The sequence below is a fragment of the Globicephala melas genome, chromosome 6, assembly GCF_963455315.2.
Source record: "Globicephala melas chromosome 6, mGloMel1.2, whole genome shotgun sequence".
Classification (NCBI taxonomy): Eukaryota; Metazoa; Chordata; class Mammalia; order Artiodactyla; family Delphinidae; genus Globicephala; species Globicephala melas.
In genome coordinates this window covers 90,588,986-90,607,584 of record NC_083319.1, presented here as the reverse complement: position 1 = coordinate 90,607,584, position 18,599 = coordinate 90,588,986, and the positions used below count along the sequence as shown (strand labels likewise).

Below are 18,599 nucleotides of genomic sequence, written 5' to 3'. Positions count from 1 at the left end.
TTCCAAAGCTGCTTTAACCAGTAATTATCACTTGATTTTCATTAAAACTGCAGAACGGACAGTTACCAGGCATGCAAAAAGGAAAAGCAAATCTATGTGAATGAATGCACATGTAACTCAAAATGATATAAGGAGTTCTACCTACACTTATGTTCTATCTTACATTTCAAGGGCCATAAAGCGGCTGTGATTTAAGGAGAGTAGTAGAACAGAGTCAGAAGAACTTGGATTCGAATTAGGAAATAGAGGCAATTTCAGGCATTGTTGAGAACTGGTATTCTTGAGGTGGGAGAAAGTAGACTATCAATAGAAGACAGAAAAGGATAAGTGAAAATTCTCTAGTTCTGAATTTAAATGGAAAGTAGCAGCAGGAACCTATGACATATTTTAAAAATATTAAAAACAAACATACATTTTTCCTAGCTCTGACCACTGAAAAAGTCTAGAAACAACTGATGTCATGTCAAAAGGACTCAGGAGTCACCGAGAAGCTCCAACTGGCCAAAGACAGGGCCTCAGTTAGAATAATAACTGTAACGGAGTCCACGGTGATAGGAATAAATAAAATTTTACAAAACTGCTCACCACTGGAGGATATTTGTGAATCAACTCATTATTCTGAAAACTGTTAAATAAAAGAAGAGAATCATGCCTCTACAACTGGGCAACCAAACAGTTGATGAGGGGAATCTTCTCCTCGTACAAATATACCCAGCTAATAAGTGAAAAAAAGAACAACAGAATTCACCATTCTTTGAAGCCTCAACTGAATTAATGGATGTAGCTATGAATCATCAGTGACTGCTAATACCACAGAAAGACACAATTATATATGTCTCCATGGAAGAACACATCATCACCTATGAAACTGTCTCGCCAAAACAAAACATGCAAGCTTCATTCGGATCAACTACCAATTTATAGGAAATAAAAGGAATGAAGAATATGTTACCAACACATGGAATGTAATCATCGACATCTAGATGGGAAAGATTACCTGGTTTCTTTAAAAACAAAATTCAAGGAGGAAAAAAAAGTGAGAGAGACATGGAGGGAGAACCTATAGATTAAACAAGACTTCAGAGACCTAACAATCCACGGCAAAGTGTGGACCTTATTGGGATCTAATTCAAAATTCTTATAAACAATTTTTTATGACGTTTAGGAGACAACTGCAAATTTGAGCACTCCCTGGGTATTTAATATTAAAAAATGATATTAAGGAATAAAAGTCCTATATTTTAAATGCACGTACCAAAAACGTACAGGTGTAATTACATGCTGTCTCGGAGCTGCTTCAAGATAATATGGAATGGGGTGAAACAGGTGGGGGTACAGATAAAACATGACAGCCATCAGTTGGTAAATAAGAAAGCTGGATGAGTTCATGGGTATACAAGGAACACTTGTATAAAAAAAAAGTATTTTTATACTTTTGTATATGCTTAAAATTTGTGATAATTGTTTAAAAACAAGACAACACTGTAGAAAACAGTTTGGCACTTTCTCAAAAGTTAAGTGTAGAGCTACCGTATGATCCAACAACTCTGCTACTACCTACGCTGCACATCTAACAGAACTGAAAGCAGGGATTTGAACAAATATCTGTACACCAACGATCATAGCAGCATGATTCACAATACCTACAAGGTGGAAAACAACCAAGTGTCAATCAACCGTTGAATAACAAACTATGGTCTATATACACACAATGCGATTTTCTAAGCCAAAAAAGAAACGGCATTTCGTTACGTGCTATAACATGGATAAACCTTGAAAACATGATGTTTAGTGCAATAAGCCAGACACAGAAGGACAAATACTGCAGATTCCACTTACACGAGGTACCTAGAATAGGCCAATTCACAGAGACAGAAAATAGAATAGAGGTTACCAAGGGTTGGTGGGAGGGAAAATGGGGTTGTTACTGTTTGATGGTTACAGAGTTTTTGTCGAGGATGATGAAAAAGTTTTGGTTATAGACAGCGGTGATGGTTACACAACACTGTAACTGTACTTAATGCCACTGAACTGCATATTTACAAATGGTTAAAATAAATATGATTTCTCTATATTTTACCACAATAAAAAAAAGGAATAACAGAGCTGAAATTTCAATTCTTCCTTTTCCGAGAGTCAGTTTCATCGTCTGTAAAATTAGTAATTGTAGTTGTCTATCCTCTGAGCTTAGTGCAGGGTAAGCACTCAGTAGGAGATAGCAGTACTACTTCCACTTCAAGAGCAAAGGATTGCTGTGAAGATTAACTAAGTCAATGGATATGAAAGAACTTTCTAAATGGCAAACTGCTCTACAAATATTAAAAGACATTAGGTGTTACTGTCTCCCAAGGCCATGGAACAGGTCAGAAGAAGGATAATTCTTTTGCACTGGAATGTCCTACATGGGCCAAGAGAATATATGGGTTTCTGTACTATATCAGAAGGCATTAGGAAAAGGAAGCATAAAACTTAGAGAACAATTGTCTTTTACAGTGATGCTTAAACACGCTCAAGCAACTGCTTAAAGTAAGTGCTAAAGACATAATGGACATACCTTTCCTTTTAGGATACTACTGTAACTACTAAAAGTTTACTTCATTTTCAAAATATAGAACATGGAAGCTTATAGAATTTCTTAAGCATATCTAGAGCCTACTGCCAAATACTATAGTTCAATTCGTATCTTTAATCTCATTTTGAAACAGCAATTACAAATGTGTATTTAAGGAAACCACTAGCTTCCCTTTTTGAACCCACGAGAGAAGGCCAGGAGTCACCTTAGCATAAGATGATAATTACTGAACTACCATGAATTATTACAGTATCAGAAAGAAGGTCATTTTCAATTACGGCTTCCATTTACCTCTGGCTTGTAATAGCGGCGAGTATTTGTTAAGTCAATAATCAGCCCAAGTTCTTCATTCTGTCCTTGGATTTTGTTAAGAGATCCAAGGGGGAGAAACGTTCTTCTGGAGCAAGATTCTTTTCAAAACTCTGTCAGAAAGAATAAAATAAGGAAGAACATATGTTTAAAATCCTTTACTACATTATCCATTTATTCAAACCCTGTGATGCTAACATATGAGATTCAAAGTAAAGTTTCCTCCTCTGGAGTTTACAAGCGATATTACAAACCTTTCTTCCAGAGAGATTAGACGGAAGAAAATAAGCTCACTTCTATATAGTTATTTCTGTGTTTGTTTATTTCATGTTGGTCTCCTAACCTGACTCTAAACTCCCAGAAGGCAGGGACCACATCCATTTTGCCTACCACTGTATTGCCAGCTCCAAGCAGAGTGCCTGAAAATAAGACACAGAAATAAATACTTCTTGAATATCTACATATAGGAAGGATGGCTTTCACTGCTAAATATTCTTTCATGTATTTGGCTTATACATGTACCCTGTTCCATTGATCTCTTTGGTTATTCAAGTGTCAGCAACACACACTTTTTTTAAAATTAGTAGACTCGTTTTAGAGCAGTTTGAGATTCACAGCAAAACTGAGCAAAATGTACACAGTTCCCACTTACACCCTCTCTCCTTCACCCCACACAGCCTTCCCCATTATCAACATGCCATACCAGTGTGCTTCATTTGTTAGAATTCATGAACCAACACTGACACATCATTACCAATCAAAGTCCATAGTTTATTGCATTCATGGTACAAGTAACTGACTATTTCTTTATTTCTAGTATAGTCATCCCCAAACATTTACATACTGAGATACATATTACTTTCTTATAAATTACTTTATTCTTTATTTATAGTTAGGGCATTGCATTGTTTTTTTTGTTTTTTAATTAAGTACAAAAGTTGGTTGTATTTGTCTATGAATCCCATTTCTGGATAGTAAAAGAGGTATTAAAAAGTATTTGCTGGATGAGAGAAGATGGCGGAAGAGTAAGACGCGGAGATCACGTTCCTCCCCACAGATACACCAGAAATACATCTACGCGTGGAACAACTCCTACAGAGCATCTACTGAACGCTGGCAGAAGACCTCAGACCTCCCAAAAGGCAAGAAACCCCCCACGTACCTGGGTAGGGCAAAAGAAAAAACTAAACAGAGACAAAAGGATAGGGACGGGTCCTGCACCAGCGGGAGAGAGCTGTGAAGGAGGAAAAGTGTCCACACACTAGGAAGCCCCTTCGCGGGTGGAGGCTTCGGGAGGCGGAGTGGGGGAGCTTGGGAGCCGCGGAGGAGAGCACAGCAACAGGGGTGCGGAGGGCAAAGCGGACAGATTCCAGCGCAGAGGATCGGGCCGACCGGAACTCGCCAGCCGAGAGGCTTGTCTGCTCGCCCGCCGGGGCGGGCGGGACTGGGAGCTGAGGCTCCGGCTTTTGTCGGAGCGCCGGGAGAGGACTGAGGTTGGCGGCGTGAACACAGCCTGCAGGGCGTTAGTGCACCGCGGCTGGCCGGGAGAGAGTCCGGGGAGAAGTCTGGAACTGCTGAAGAGGCAAGAGACTTTTACGTCCCTCTTTGTTTCCTGGTGCACGAGGAGAGGGGATTAAGAACGCTGCTTGAGAGAGCTCCAGGGACGGGCGCGAACCGCGGCTAAAAGTGCGGAGCCCAGAGACAGACATGAGACGCTAGGGCCGCTGCTGCCGCCACCGGGAGGCCTGTGTGCGAACACAGGTCACTAGCCACACGCCCTTCCGGGGAGCCTGTGCAGCCCGCCACTGCCAGGGTCCCAGGATCCAGGGACAACTCCCCCGGGAGAACGCACAGGCGCGCCTCAGGCTGCAACGTCTCGCCGGCCTCTGCCGCCGCAGGCCCGCCCCACACTCCGTGCCCCTCCCTTCCCCCGGGCCTGAGTGAGCCAGAGCCTCCGAATCAGCGGCTCCTTTAACCCCGTCCTGTCTGAGCAAAGAACAGACGCCCTCCGGCGACCTACACGCACAGGCGGGGCTAAATCCAAAGCTGAGCCCCTGGGAGCTGTGAGAACAAAGAAGAGAAAGGGAAATCTCTCCCAGCAGCCTCAGAAGCAGCGGATTAAAGCTCCACAATCAACTTGATATACCCTGCATCTGTGGAATACCTGAATAGACAACCAATCATCCCAAATTAAGGAGCCCTGTGGATGAAAGGCTCTTGGTGCTGCAGCCAGGAGTCAGTGCTGTGCCTCTGAGGTGGGAGAGCCAACTTCAGGACACTGATCCACAAGAGACCTTCCAGCTGCACATAATATCAAACAGCAAAAATTTCCGAGAGATCTCCATCTCAACGCCAGCACCCAGCTTCACTCAACGACCAGCAAGCTACAGTGCTGGACATCCTATGCCAAACAACTAGCAAGACAGGAACACAACCCCACCCATTAGCAGAGAGGCGGCCCAAAATCATAATAAGTCTACAGACACCCCAAAACACACCACCAGACGTGGACCTGCCCACCAGAAAGACAAGATCTAGCCTCATCCACCAGAACACAGGCACTAGTACCCTCCACCAGGAAGCCTACACAACCCACTGAACCAACCTTAGCCACTGGGGACAGACACAAAAAACAACAGGAACTACGAACCTTCAGCCTGCAAAAAAGGAGACCCCAAACACAGTAAGATAAGCAAAATGAAAAGACAGAAAAACACACCGCAGATGAAGGAGCAAGATAAAAACCCATCAGACCTAACAAATGAAGAGGAAATAGGCAGTCTACCTGAAAAAGAATTCAGAATAATGATAGTAAGGTTGATCCGAAATCTTGGAGATAGAATGGACAATAGAATGGACAAAATGCAAGAATCAGTTAACAAGGACCTAGAAGAACTAAAGATGAAACAAGCAACGATGAACAACACAATAAATGAAATTAAAAGTACTCTAGATGGGATCAATAGCAGAATAACTGAGGCAGAAGAACGGATAAGTGACCTGGAAGATAAAATAGTGGAAATAACTACTGCAGAGCAGAATAAAGAAAAAAGAATGAAAAGAACTGAGGACAGTCTCAGAGACCTCTGGGACAACATTAAACGTACCAACATTCGAATTATAGGGGTTCCAGAAGAAGAAGAGAAAAAGAAAGGGACTGAGAAAATATTTGAAGAGATTATAGTTGAAAACTTCCCTAATATGGGAAAGGAAATAGTTAATCAAGTCCAGGAAGCACAGAGAGTCCCATACAGGATAAATCCAAGGAGAAATACGCCAAGACACATATTAATCAAACTGTCAAAAATTAAATACAAAGAAAACATATTAAAAGCAGCAAGGGAAAAACAACAAATAACACACAAGGGAATCCCCATAAGGTTAACAGCTGATCTTTCAGCAGAAACTCTGCAAGCCAGAAGGGAGTGGCAGGACATATTGAAAGTGTTGAAGGAGAAAAACCTGCAACCAAGATTACTCTACCCAGCAAGGATCTCATTCAGATTTGATGGAGAAATTAAAACCTTTAGAGACAAGCAAAAGCTGAGAGAGTTCAGCACCACCAAACCAGCTCTACAACAACTGCTAAAGGAACTTCTCTAGGCAAGAAACACAAAAGAAGGAAAAGACCTACAATAACAAACCCAAAACAATTAAGAAAATGGGAATGGGAACACACATATCGATAATTACCTTAAATGTAAATGGACTAAATGCTCCCACCAAAAGACACAGATTGGCTGAATGGATACAAAAACAAGACCCATATATTTGCTGTCTACAAGAGACCCACTTCAGACCTAGAGACACATACAGACTGAAAGTAAGGGGATGGAAAAAGGTATTTCATGCAAATGGAAACCAAAAGAAAGCTGGAGTAGCAATTCTCATATCAGACAAAATAGACTTTAAAACAAAGACTATTAGAAGAGACAAAGAAGGACACTACATAATGATCAAGGGATCGATCCAAGAGGAAGATATAACAATTGTAAATATTTATGCACCCAACATAGGTGCACCTCAATACATAAGGCAAATACTGACAACCATAAAAGGGGAAATCGACAGTAACACATTCATAGTAGGGGACTTTAACACCCCACTTTCACCAATGGACAGATCATCCAAAATGAAAATAAATAAGGAAACACAAGCTTTAAATGATACATTAAATGAGATGGAGTTAATTGATATTTATAGGCCATTCCATCCAAAAACAACAGAATACACATTTTTCTCAAGTGCTCATGGAACATTCTCCAGGATAGATCATATCTTGGGTCACAAATCAAGCCTTGGTAAATTTAAGAAAATTGAAATTGTATCAAGTATCTTTTCCGACCACAACGCTATGAGACTCGATATCAATCACAGGAGAAGATCTGTAAAAAATACAAACACATGGAGGCTAAACAATACACTACTTAATAACGAAGTGATCACTGAAGAAATCAAAGGGGAAATCAAAAAATACCTAGAAACAAATGACAATGGAGACACGACGACTCAAAATCTATGGGATGCAGCAAAAGCAGTTCTAAGAGGGAAGTTTATAGCAATACAATCTTACCTTAAGAAACAGGAAACATCTCGAATAAACAACCTAACATTACACCTAAAGCAATTAGAGAAAGAAGAACAAAAAAACCCCAAAGTTAGCAGGAGGAAAGAAATCATAAAAATCAGATCAGAAATAAATGAAAACGAAATGAAGGAAACGATAGCAAAGATCAATAAAACTAAAAGCTGGTTCTTTGAAAGGATAAACAAAATTGATAAACCATTAGCCAGACTCATCAAGAAAAAAAGGGAGAAGACTCAAATCAATAGAATTAGAAATGAAAAAGGAGAAGTAACGACTGACACTGCAGAAATACAAAAGATCATGAGAGATTACTACAAGCAACTCTATGCCAATAAAATGGACAACCTGGAAGAAATGGACAAATTCTTAGAAATGCACAACCTGCCAAGACTGAATCAGGAAGAAATAGAAAATATGAACAGACCAATCACAAGCACTGAAATTGAAACTGTGATTAAAAATCTTCCAACAAGCAAAAGCCCAGGACCAGATGGCTTCACAGGCGAATTCTATCAAACATTTAGAGAAGAGCTATCACCTATCCTTCTCAGACTCTTCCAAAATATAGCAGAGGGAGGAACACTCCCCAACTCATTCTACGAGGCCACCATCACCTTGATACCAAAACCAGACAAGGATGTCACAAAGAAAGAAAACTACAGGCCAATATCACTGATGAACATAGATGCAAAGATCCTCAACAAAATACTAGCAAACAGAATCCAACAGCACATTAAACGGATCATACACCATGATCAAGTGGGGTTTATTAAAGGAATGCAAGGATTCTTCAAAATACGCAAATCAATCAACGTGATACACCATATTAACAAATTGAAGGAGAAAAACCATATGATCATCTCAATAGATGCAGAGAAAGCTTTTGACAAAATTCAACACCCATTTATGATAAAAACCCTGCAGAAAGTAGGCATAGAGGGAACTTTCCTCAACATAATAAAGGCCATATATGACAAACCCACAGCCAACATCGTCCTCAATGGTGAAAAACTGAAAGCATTTCCACTAAGATCAGGAACAAGACAAGGTTGCCCACTCTCACCACTCTTATTCAACATAGTTTTGGAAGTTTTAGCCACAGCAATCAGAGAAGAAAAGGAAATAAAAGGAATCCAAATCGGAAAAGAAGAAGTAAAGCTGTCACTGTTTGCAGATGACATGATACTATACATAGAGAAGCCTAAAGATGCTACCAGAAAACTACTAGAGCTAATCAATGAATTTGGTAAAGTAGCAGGATACAAAATTAATGCACAGAAATCTCTGGCATTCCTATACACTAAGGATGAAAAATCTGAAAGTGAAATCAAGAAAACACTCCCATTTACCATTGCAACAAAAAGAATAAAATACCTAGGAATAAACCTACCTAAGGAGACAAAAGACCTGTATGCAGAAAATTATAAGACACTGATGAAAGAAATTAAAAATGATACAATAGATGGAGAGATATACCATGTTCTTGGATTGGAAGAATCAACATTGTGAAAATGACTCTACTACCCAAAGCAATCTACAGATTCAATGCAATCCCTATGAAACTACCACTGGCATTTTTCACAGAACTAGAACAAAAAATCTCACAATTTGTATGGAAACACAAAAGACCCCGAATAGCCAAAGCAGTTTTGAGAACGAAAAATGGAGCTGGAGGAATCAGGCTTCCTGACTTCAGACTATACTACAAAGCTACAGTAATCAAGACAGTATGGTACTGGCACAAAAACAGAAATATAGATCAATGGAACAGGATAGAAAGCCCAGAGATAAACCCACGCACATATGGTCACCTTATCTTTGACAAAGGAGGCAGAAATGTACAGTGGAGAAAGGACAGCCTATTCAATAAGTGGTGCTGGGAAAACTGGACAGCTACATGTAAAAGTATGAGATTAGATCACTCCCTAACACCATACACAAAAATAAGCTCAAAATGGATTAAAGACCTAAATGTAAGGCCAGAAACTATCAAACTCTTAGAGGAAAACATAGGCAGAACACTCTATGACATAAATCATAGCAAGATCCTTTTTGACCCACCTCCTAGAGAAATGGAAATAAAAACAAAAGTAAACTAATGGGACCTAATGAAACTTAAAAGCTTTTGCGCAGCAAAGGAAACCATAAAGAAGACCAAAAGACAACCCTCAGAATGGGAGAAAATATTTGCAAATGAAGCAACTGACAAAGGATTAATCTCCAAAATTTATAAGCAGCTCATGCAGCTCAATAACAAAAAAACAAACAACCCAATCCAAAAATGGGCAGAAGACCTAAATAGACATTTCTCCAAAGAAGATATACAGAGTGCCAACAAACACATGAAAGAATGCTCAACATCACTAATCATTAGAGAAATGCAAATCAAAACTACAATGAGATATCATCTCACACCATTCAGAATGGCCATCATCAAAAAATCTAGAAACAATAAATGCTGGAGAGGGTGTGGAGAAAAGGAACCCTCTTACACTGTTGGTGGGAATGTAAATTGATACAGCCACTGTGGAGAACAGTATGGAGGTTCCTTAAAAAGCTACAAATAGAACTACCATATGACCCAGCAATCCCACTACTGGGCATATACCCTGAGAAAACCATAATTCAAAAAGAGTCATGTACCAAAATGTTCATTGCAGCTCTATTTACAATAGCCCAGAGATGGAAACAACCTAAGTGTCCATCATCGGATGAATGGATAAAGAAGATGTGGCACATATATACAATGGAGTATTACTCAGCCATAAAAAGAGACGAAATTGAGCTATTTGTAATGAGGTGGATAGACCTAGAGTCTGTCATACAGAGTGAAGTAAGTCAGAAAGAGAGAGACAAATACCGTATGCTAACACATATATATGGAATTTAAGAAAAAAAAATGTCATGAAAAACCTAGGGGTGAAACAGGAATAAAGACACAGACTTACTAGAGAATGGACTTGAGGCTATGGGGAGGGGGAAGGGTAAACGGTGACAAAGCAATAAAGAGGCATGGACATGTATACACTACCAAACGTAAGGTAGATAGCTAGTGGGAAGCAGCCGCATAGCACAGGGAGATCAGCTCGGTGCTGTGTGACCGCCTGGAGGGGTGGGATAGGGAGGGTGGGAGGGAGGGTGACGCAAGCGGGAAGAGATATGGGAACATATGTATATATATAACTGATTCACTTTGTTGTGAAGCTGAAACTAACATACCATTGTAAAGCAATTATGCTCCAATAAAGATGTTTAAAAAAAAAAAAAGTATTTGCTATAAAAAGGGAAAATGGAGTACGACGGGGTTGAGAGCCAGGGCTCTATATGGTGAATTCAGATTTCTGGAAGAATACGGTATTAACTTTTGCTCACCTTTTTTAAAGGAACTTTGAAAGCAGTGAAACGAGTCCCAGGCATCCGCTGTTCAACTGGGAGATAGTCTTTCCACCTGTTAATATATTTTTTGTTAGGCAAATTTTATGTTAGGCTGTTTCCCTGCATAGGATGAATGCGCCTTGAAAATGGAAATCATATCCCTCTACAACGGCTCCCAGGTGGTCCCAGCGTCCCGACCCCGACCCCGGCCGCGACACACTTTCCACAAACTGACACACACGGAGCCCGCGCGAGGGCCGGGTCGCGCGGGCCTCCCCGCCGGGTCGCCTGGAGGCCGGTCCCCCGCAAGCCGAGCGCACGAAAGGGCGCCCCAAAGGCGCCGGCCCAAGGCGCCCGCTGCGCTTTCCCTTCGGAAGGTGGGCTGCGGGGCCCAAGCGTAAACCCTGACACAAGGAACACGCGCACCACACCGCCACGGGGGACGAGAGGCCGGGCGCCCACCTAGCCGGACACGCTGCATTTCTGCAATCACCGGACGCCTGTGTACATTTCCGTCTGGCCTGTCATTTTCCAAAGGCCACTCAAGATCAGGGGACAGAACGCCTCCTCTCCAAGTGTCCTGCCAGCCCACCCACTCAAGATCAGAGGGACAAAATGCCTAACTAAAACAAAACAAAACAGAAACACAATAAAACTGGAGAGAGGGAGGAAAGGGTGACCTGAAAAAAAAAAAACAACAAAAAACAACTAAGCACGTTGACAGCGCTAAGAATAAACTACCAGGAAAAAGAAACCCTACATGTCAGATCCTAAAGTACAGAAGGGCAAGCCCGCCGACATTCCAGGCCCGGGGGGACCGGGGTCCCCAGCCCTGCAGAGCCAACCGCAGACCGGCTCGGGCGCCCCGCAGAAGCGCGGGGTCCCCGCGGCCGAGTCTGTGCCCCCCGGCCGGCGCCGGCTCCCCTCTGCCCACCCTGCGCGCGGGGGCTGGAAACTGCCGCGGAGAACCACGGCGGGGCGGGAAGGGGGGCTCCAAAGAGGGTCTGGCGACTCGAGTCGCTCCGTTTCTCGGTGGGCTCAGCGCGCGCCGTTGGGGAAGAGGAGCTGCGTTCCGGGAGGAGGGGACGGGCGGCACTTACGTAGACCGGCAGCGGCCACGGGCAGACGGCGGGCTCGGTCCCCAAGAGCGACTCCAGCCTCAGCTCCAGCTTCTCCCCCATGTCTTCGCGCGCGGCCCATATAGCAACTTTGAATTTTAATAATAAATACATATATGTATCAAACATTAATAAAAGAATAAAATGATCCAATATGAGTACATTTGCTCTTGTTTTGCAATTAGTTCCAGGATTCTATTTTAGATTACTACTTCATATCTGCGAGAGTTGGGTGTGTGTTTGTGTGTTTGGTTTTGTGGAAGCTGCATTGTGCTAAATTTTACATTTCTTTCTTGAATTAAATGGCTTTTGTTATCCCTTGGGAATACAGCAACAGCAGATTACTGAAGACAGCAACAGCAGATGACTACCTACCAGTGGAAAAGTGTAAGTAGCAATTTTAGCCACTAGTGATTCTGAAATTGCCTTAACTTTGTCCTTATAAAAGTGCTCCAAGAATTACACAAATCCACAGATTTGCTATCCATATTCAAGTCATTTATGTAGACAAAGAATGTAGCCAGCCTTATCGGTAACACAGGATGTTATAGCCATCAAGCCATCAGCCACTGAAGCCACACCCAAAGCCGCACCCTGAGGGGATTCAGGATGGAGAAAACAGGATACTGGCCCTAGATAATTAAAGTGAACATCAAGGGACTGATTTCCAGGAGACCAGATTCTTGCATCTCACCATATATAGAAAAGTGCTACATTTATTAACTTAAGATGTCTAGTTTCTTTAATTAACAGTAATCTTTTGATGTTCCAACTACCTGGTTTTTTTTTTTGGAAGAACCTCTAAATACCCTGCGCCCTCCCTTACCTCTTCACAGCTATCTGAGAGGCTGTCTCCTGATTTCAGTCCTCAGTATGTCCTCCACATAAAACATAATTCTCAATTTCTAGGTTGTGCATTGAAGTCAACACACGAAAATACAAGGATAAAACACATTTTCTACCATATTAAATTTTTTCGTTCATTAATTCATCCCTAAGTCATTCAACACGCATCTTCTTATTGAATACTGATGAGGCGTCAAATGCTATGCTAAACACTCAGTATATAACTGCAAACGAGATGGATAGGCCCTGATTTTGATGTCACTACTATCTTTTGTCCTGCCATATAATGGGACAGCTTCATTATTCCCTTTACCCTAAGTTTTTATCACAAATTGCTAATGAAAATAAAGCTGTTAGTGGAGTTTCAACATGCATAGGTCAATGAGAACACAGAACTCCCCTTTCGCATGCCCCATTCTCCTCCTTCTAACTCCCTATGTGAACTCACTTTGTGCCAAGACCAAGAAGCTGTGCCCCAATAAGAACCAAGCTGATTTCCTCACACTGACTGGGGCTATTGCTCACTTAGAAGACTTGATGCTTAATTTTGATAAGCAACTAGAAGACCATGGAGACAACCTATAAAAATGATTTGTCTTGGGAGAAAATACTAAAGTGGGTTAATGTGCTGTTCCACATGTCTAACCTCCTGGGATTCAACCACAGGCACCAAGATCACCAAGTGTACTTGGCAACAATGAGCTAAAAATTAAAAAAAAAAAGCATCATACTGTTATTGTATTCATTTTCCCCCAAGGCACTCTCTGATAAGCACCACAACCTCTAAGGGAATTGAGAACAGCTTCCTTGTGGGGTAGGTTATATAATATACATGCATCTTTTTCCAAGCAGTTAAATCATATCCAGCTATCAGCACACCTTACTTAAGGTGATCGTAATGTATGAGATTAAATGTTCCTACCTGATTGGAAACCTTCTTGTCCTCAATTCATTGGCTGTACTGGATTTGTTTTTCTTGGGTCAGACCTTCAGACTTCTACCAGAAATCGTTCCTTTGGGGAAACCAGGCCTTCCCAGAAACTCAGAAAACTGAAATGGAGACAGCAAGAGAGAAGGAAATTATTTGGACATATAGACCTCAATTGTTTGGTTTTAAGTAAACGTCCAAGCAAACATCTTCTAAATGGTATAATAACTTTAGGGAAATTCACGGTTTATAAGTTTGTGTACTCATGAACTGAACATATTATGATAAGAGTACAGGTTGCATTTTGTGTCTTCAACTCAAGCAAAGGCTTCAAAAAAGGCCCAGTTATCCTTTGTTCATTAAGACACAAAGAGAGGGCAAAAAGGGCAAGTTTCAAAGTCTTTTTCTTTACAATTTACTTCCTTTCTTCAGTCTTCAACAAGATCTTCAGGAAATTAACTTTACTAAAGTTAATTATTCATAAAATAAACATAGGAACCTGCAGAAGACTATTTCACACAGACGTGTAATGTACAATATCCATTGCATACATGCACCATGAGCTTGTCTTTTCTAGCACTGGCATACACAAAACTCTGTGTGTGTGTGTGTGTGCGCGCGCGCGCGCACATGTGTGTCTTTTTTTGTGATGGAGCCATAGGGAGAAAATAAATCTATTGGCTGCAATTCAGTGATGTAGAAAGATTTAAGGGTAAAGGAGAAGGTTACATCAAGTGAAACAATAAAGTCATGAGGTTGTGGTTCCATAATAATAACAACAGCAGTCTTCTGTAACCAAGGGAGCAGGCTCCTCAAATTATAGTCACACCTGTTAGACCATCTGCCCATACATTTCACACCATCATTAATGGAAAACAAATGGCACTGTCTCTCCTTCCCTTTATCCATTGGCCGTCCTCATATAAACTCTTTTTCTCTTCAAGGTCATGCTCTTTCCTATCTGTTTAAAAATAATAGGATTTAGGAGGAGTGATACGTAATGTGCCGTGCCTTGGTACTTGTACCAGTGACGGCTGTGTAAGCAGCACTGGGTTGTTAGGAGGCTATCAATTGAATTCCCCTAGAAGCAGAACTTGAGGCAATAATTTGAGTGCAAACTGCTCATCTGGGAGGTGCTTCCAGAAAACTCAGAAGTGGAGTGGGAATTGAGAATGGAGGCATGGAAGGCAGCCAACAGAGGTGCATTACCGAATAAAAATTACTCCTGCAGGGAACTGCTGCCAGTACTTCAGGGGAGTTCTGTGAAACTCTACAGAACATGTCTCAGAGTTATCCCAAGAATCGGTGAGAAACTTGAAGTACTAATCTTCCAGTCCCCTCTGTCCTTGGTTGAAAGCTACACCCAGATACATTAACTCCTGTACACTTCTGGCCTGCCCTAAGGTGGATAATTGCAGGTGGCAGCATGATTCTATCAGCATATACTGGAAGGATGAGTGCTGGGGAGATATGAGTGGAGCATCGAAACCATCTAATACAGTCGGGGCAGGAGATATCAATTATTGGCTTGAAAGTCCAAATGGATAACCTTACATTCCTGGGTTTATGGTTTTACTTTGAGGTATTTAAGCATGATGTATTAGTAAAAATTTCCTCTGTTAAATCAAGTTTAAGGTCCTCAATCCCTAATCTTCTGGAAAACGGTGGTATCTTTTAACAGATTTTGGAAAGGTAACATGATTAAGATTTCAAATTGACCATTCATTCATTCACTCATTCAACAAACATTTATTGAACACCTAAAGTATGTCACGGGTTAAACTAGGCAGCAGTGTTACTGCTACTAAAATCATCAGAGTGCCACCTAGAATTCAATGTACTGTGACACTCAAATAAGAAAATCCATAGTTACCGTAAAAGATATTACAGAGTGCTATAGGAAGACACGGTAAGACGTTAACCCATGCTGTGGACAGTAGTATATGGTTGATATCAGTAGGGCTTCCTGTAGAAGGCAAATGAAATGGATATGTAACATGAAGGAAGGGTGAAATTTTGAGGAAAAGAGAAGATAAATTCATGGTTGCCAGAAAAATGAATGGTTAAGGATCAGTCCAGAAAGGAGTTCCATTCATAATCAGTATAAGAAATGCTCACTGGGGCTTCCCTGGTGGCGCAGTGGTTGAGAGTCCGCCTGCCGATGCAGGGGACACGGGTTCGTGTCCCGGTCCGGGAAGATCCCACATGCTGCGCAGCGGCTAGGCCCCGTGACCCATGGACACTGAGCCTGCGCGTCCGGAGCCCATGCTCTGCAACGGGAGAGGCCACAACAGTGAGAGGCCCGCGTACCGCAAAAAAAAAAAAAGAGAAATGCTCACTGGAGTGTAGGAAAAGAAGACAATGGAGAGTGTGGTAGAAGCCAGATCATGCATGGTCCATGTATGGATAGTAAGTGCTATGGTCTAGTCTTTGTGTTCCCCTCCAAATTCATACATTGAAATCTTAATTTCCGTAGCTGATAGTATTAGTAGGTGGGGCCTTTGGGAAATGATTATGGTATTAGTGCTCTTATAAAAGAGACCCCACAGAGCTCCCTAAGCTCTTCTGCCATGTGAGGATACAATGAGAAGTCTGTGATTCAGAAGAGGGCCCTCATCTGACCATACTGGCACCCTATTCTTGAACTTGCAGCCTCCGGAACCGTGAGAAAAAAAAATTCCTGTTGTTTAGGAGCCACCCAAGCTGCAGGATAATCTTACAGCAGCCCAAAAGGACAAAGAGAGTTTGGATGGGAGCTTTTACTCCAAGGAAGATGGGAATCCGTTGAAGGGTTTTACCTGGTAACTTAGAAGAGAGAAAAGTTTCATAACACAGTCAGGTATTTTTATAAGAAAAATTTGCTTCTTTTTCAGAAAGATCACTCTGGAAATACTGTGACTAGATTTTTGGAGAAGTGTGATGGCAGACCCGGATATAGAAAGATGAGTTAGTAGTCCATTAATATAAGTCAAACAAGAAAGTGGATATAAAAAGTGTGAATTTGTGGCTGAGAGTTCTTTTCTTTTACTACTTGAAAAATGTTATGTCAATGCTTCTGACTCCATAATTTTAGACACGAAATATGCTGTCATTGGAACTGGTTTCTCAATAAGTGATGCATCGTTTCTGCCTGTCCACTTTCGAGATTTGTTTTGTCTCTACTTTTCAGAAGTTTAATTACGACGCGTCTTGACAAGGATACCTTTGTGGTTTTCCTCTTTGGATTTGCTCAGATTCTTGAATGTGTGCTTATGTCTTCTAAAAAATTGGGAACGTTTTAGTCATTATTTCTTTGAATACTTTGTCAGTCCTACGTGCTCTCTTTTTTCATTCTGGAACTTTGATGATATGAATGTTAGTGCTTTTGTTACTGTTTACAGGTTCTTGAGATCCTGTTCTTTCTCCCATCTCTACCCCTCAGCCTATTTTTCTCTGTACATTTGGTACACTGTATTGATCTCTTCGAAGTTCATGATTCTATGCTTTGTAATCTCCAGTCTACTCTTGAGCAAAGTTTTTTGATTGTTGTATTTTTCAGTTCTACTGTTCTCATTTGTTTTTATTCTTATAACTTCTAGTTCTTTGTTTACATTTTCTATTTTTCCCATTTCCGTCAAGGAACACATAATTGCTAACTGAAGCATTTATGTGACAGCTTATTTAAAATCCCTGTCTGATAATTTCAATAGATGTTTTATCTCAGTGCTGGTGTAGGTTTATTGTCTTTTCTCATTTATTCTGTGATTTCCTGGCTCTTGGTGCCATGAGTATTTTTCAATTGGAGTCCAAACATTGTGAGTTATTACATGACTCTGTATCCCACTTAATTTTATTATTACTTTTTAGAAGGAAGTCATCCTATTGGAGGTGTAGTATGAGGACTGGGGGGTTACGTACAGATTTCCATTGGGCCCTACTGTCAATACCCCAGCAAAAGTGGGCACTTACATTCTCTCACTGCAGACAGATCAAGTAGAAGTTCAGCTATCCTATTGGCCCTCCTGACACCTTCCCCCCAAAAGTGGGAACATTAATATCATTGTGTTGCCTTTTAGTAGGAGTGGAAGTTCATCTCCCCAGTAGATTTCTTGACACCAGGGGAGGGGAGAAGTGAAGTGTTTGCTGTCCTTCCTCCCACTTCATTCCTTCTTGTTGATGCCGGGTGTGGGTAGAGGGTCAGCTACCTGCTGGCCCCACTGACACCAGGGTAAGAGGAAGAGAACTGCCAACTAGCCCTGCTTGTGCCATCTCATTCTGTCTTACTGCCTCAGGATGGTTATGAGTATTCAGCACCCCATTGGGTCTCACTGGCACCATGTGTTGGGGGTTAGTGGGGTGCCTACTCCCTCCAACCTGTAACATCCTATTCTTATTGATGTCAGGGAGAGACGGAGGCTAGGTCCCACCATTGGACCCCACGACTGTGTGAGGGCAGCCCAGTGTTAACTAGCCTGTCAGGCACCACCTTTGAAAGTCTCTTTGCTAATGCAAAGGGGTGGAGGCTCAGCTCACCACTGCACCATACTGAAACAGCCCTGGTGGCGAATCAGAGCGCTGCCTCTTCTGGAGGGCAGGAGTGGGGTGGTGTGGAAGATCAAATCCTAGCTTGGCCCAACTGAAACCACAGGACATAGGGGACGGGTGCAATATTCCACTGGCACTTGGCTCGAGTAGTGTGTATATTATTGCCCAAATGCTTTTCTCTCTTTGGCAACCCCTTTCCTCACACCTTGGCTAGGGGGAACGGGGGTTTTGTGTTTTCTTTTTTGAAGCTTTTTCGTCTGTTGTTCTGTTGGTGGTTATTGATTGGGGGTTCCTGTATACCCTCTCCAGGATGTATGGGAAGCAACAGGAAACACAGGG

At 41.7% G+C, this 18,599-nt stretch overlaps 1 protein-coding gene across 14 annotated transcripts in view; it reads right to left on the bottom strand.

The window, feature by feature from the left end:
• Nucleotides 1-18,599, bottom strand: part of LOC132597505 (uncharacterized) — a 50,557-nt gene that overhangs the window by 19,929 nt on the left and 12,029 nt on the right. For 13 of the 14 annotated variants that reach the window (XR_009564379.2, XM_070045779.1, XM_070045791.1 and 10 more), the window contains exons 2-5: nucleotides 13,731-13,858; nucleotides 11,945-12,051; nucleotides 10,842-10,917; nucleotides 2,864-2,994 (exon numbers count right to left, since the gene is read on the bottom strand). The gene's annotated coding sequence lies outside the window, so the exon portion shown is untranslated. The remainder of the gene's footprint in view (nucleotides 1-2,863; nucleotides 2,995-10,841; nucleotides 10,918-11,944; nucleotides 12,052-13,730; nucleotides 13,859-18,599) is intronic. The other variant, XM_070045788.1, reaches the window with a different exon arrangement.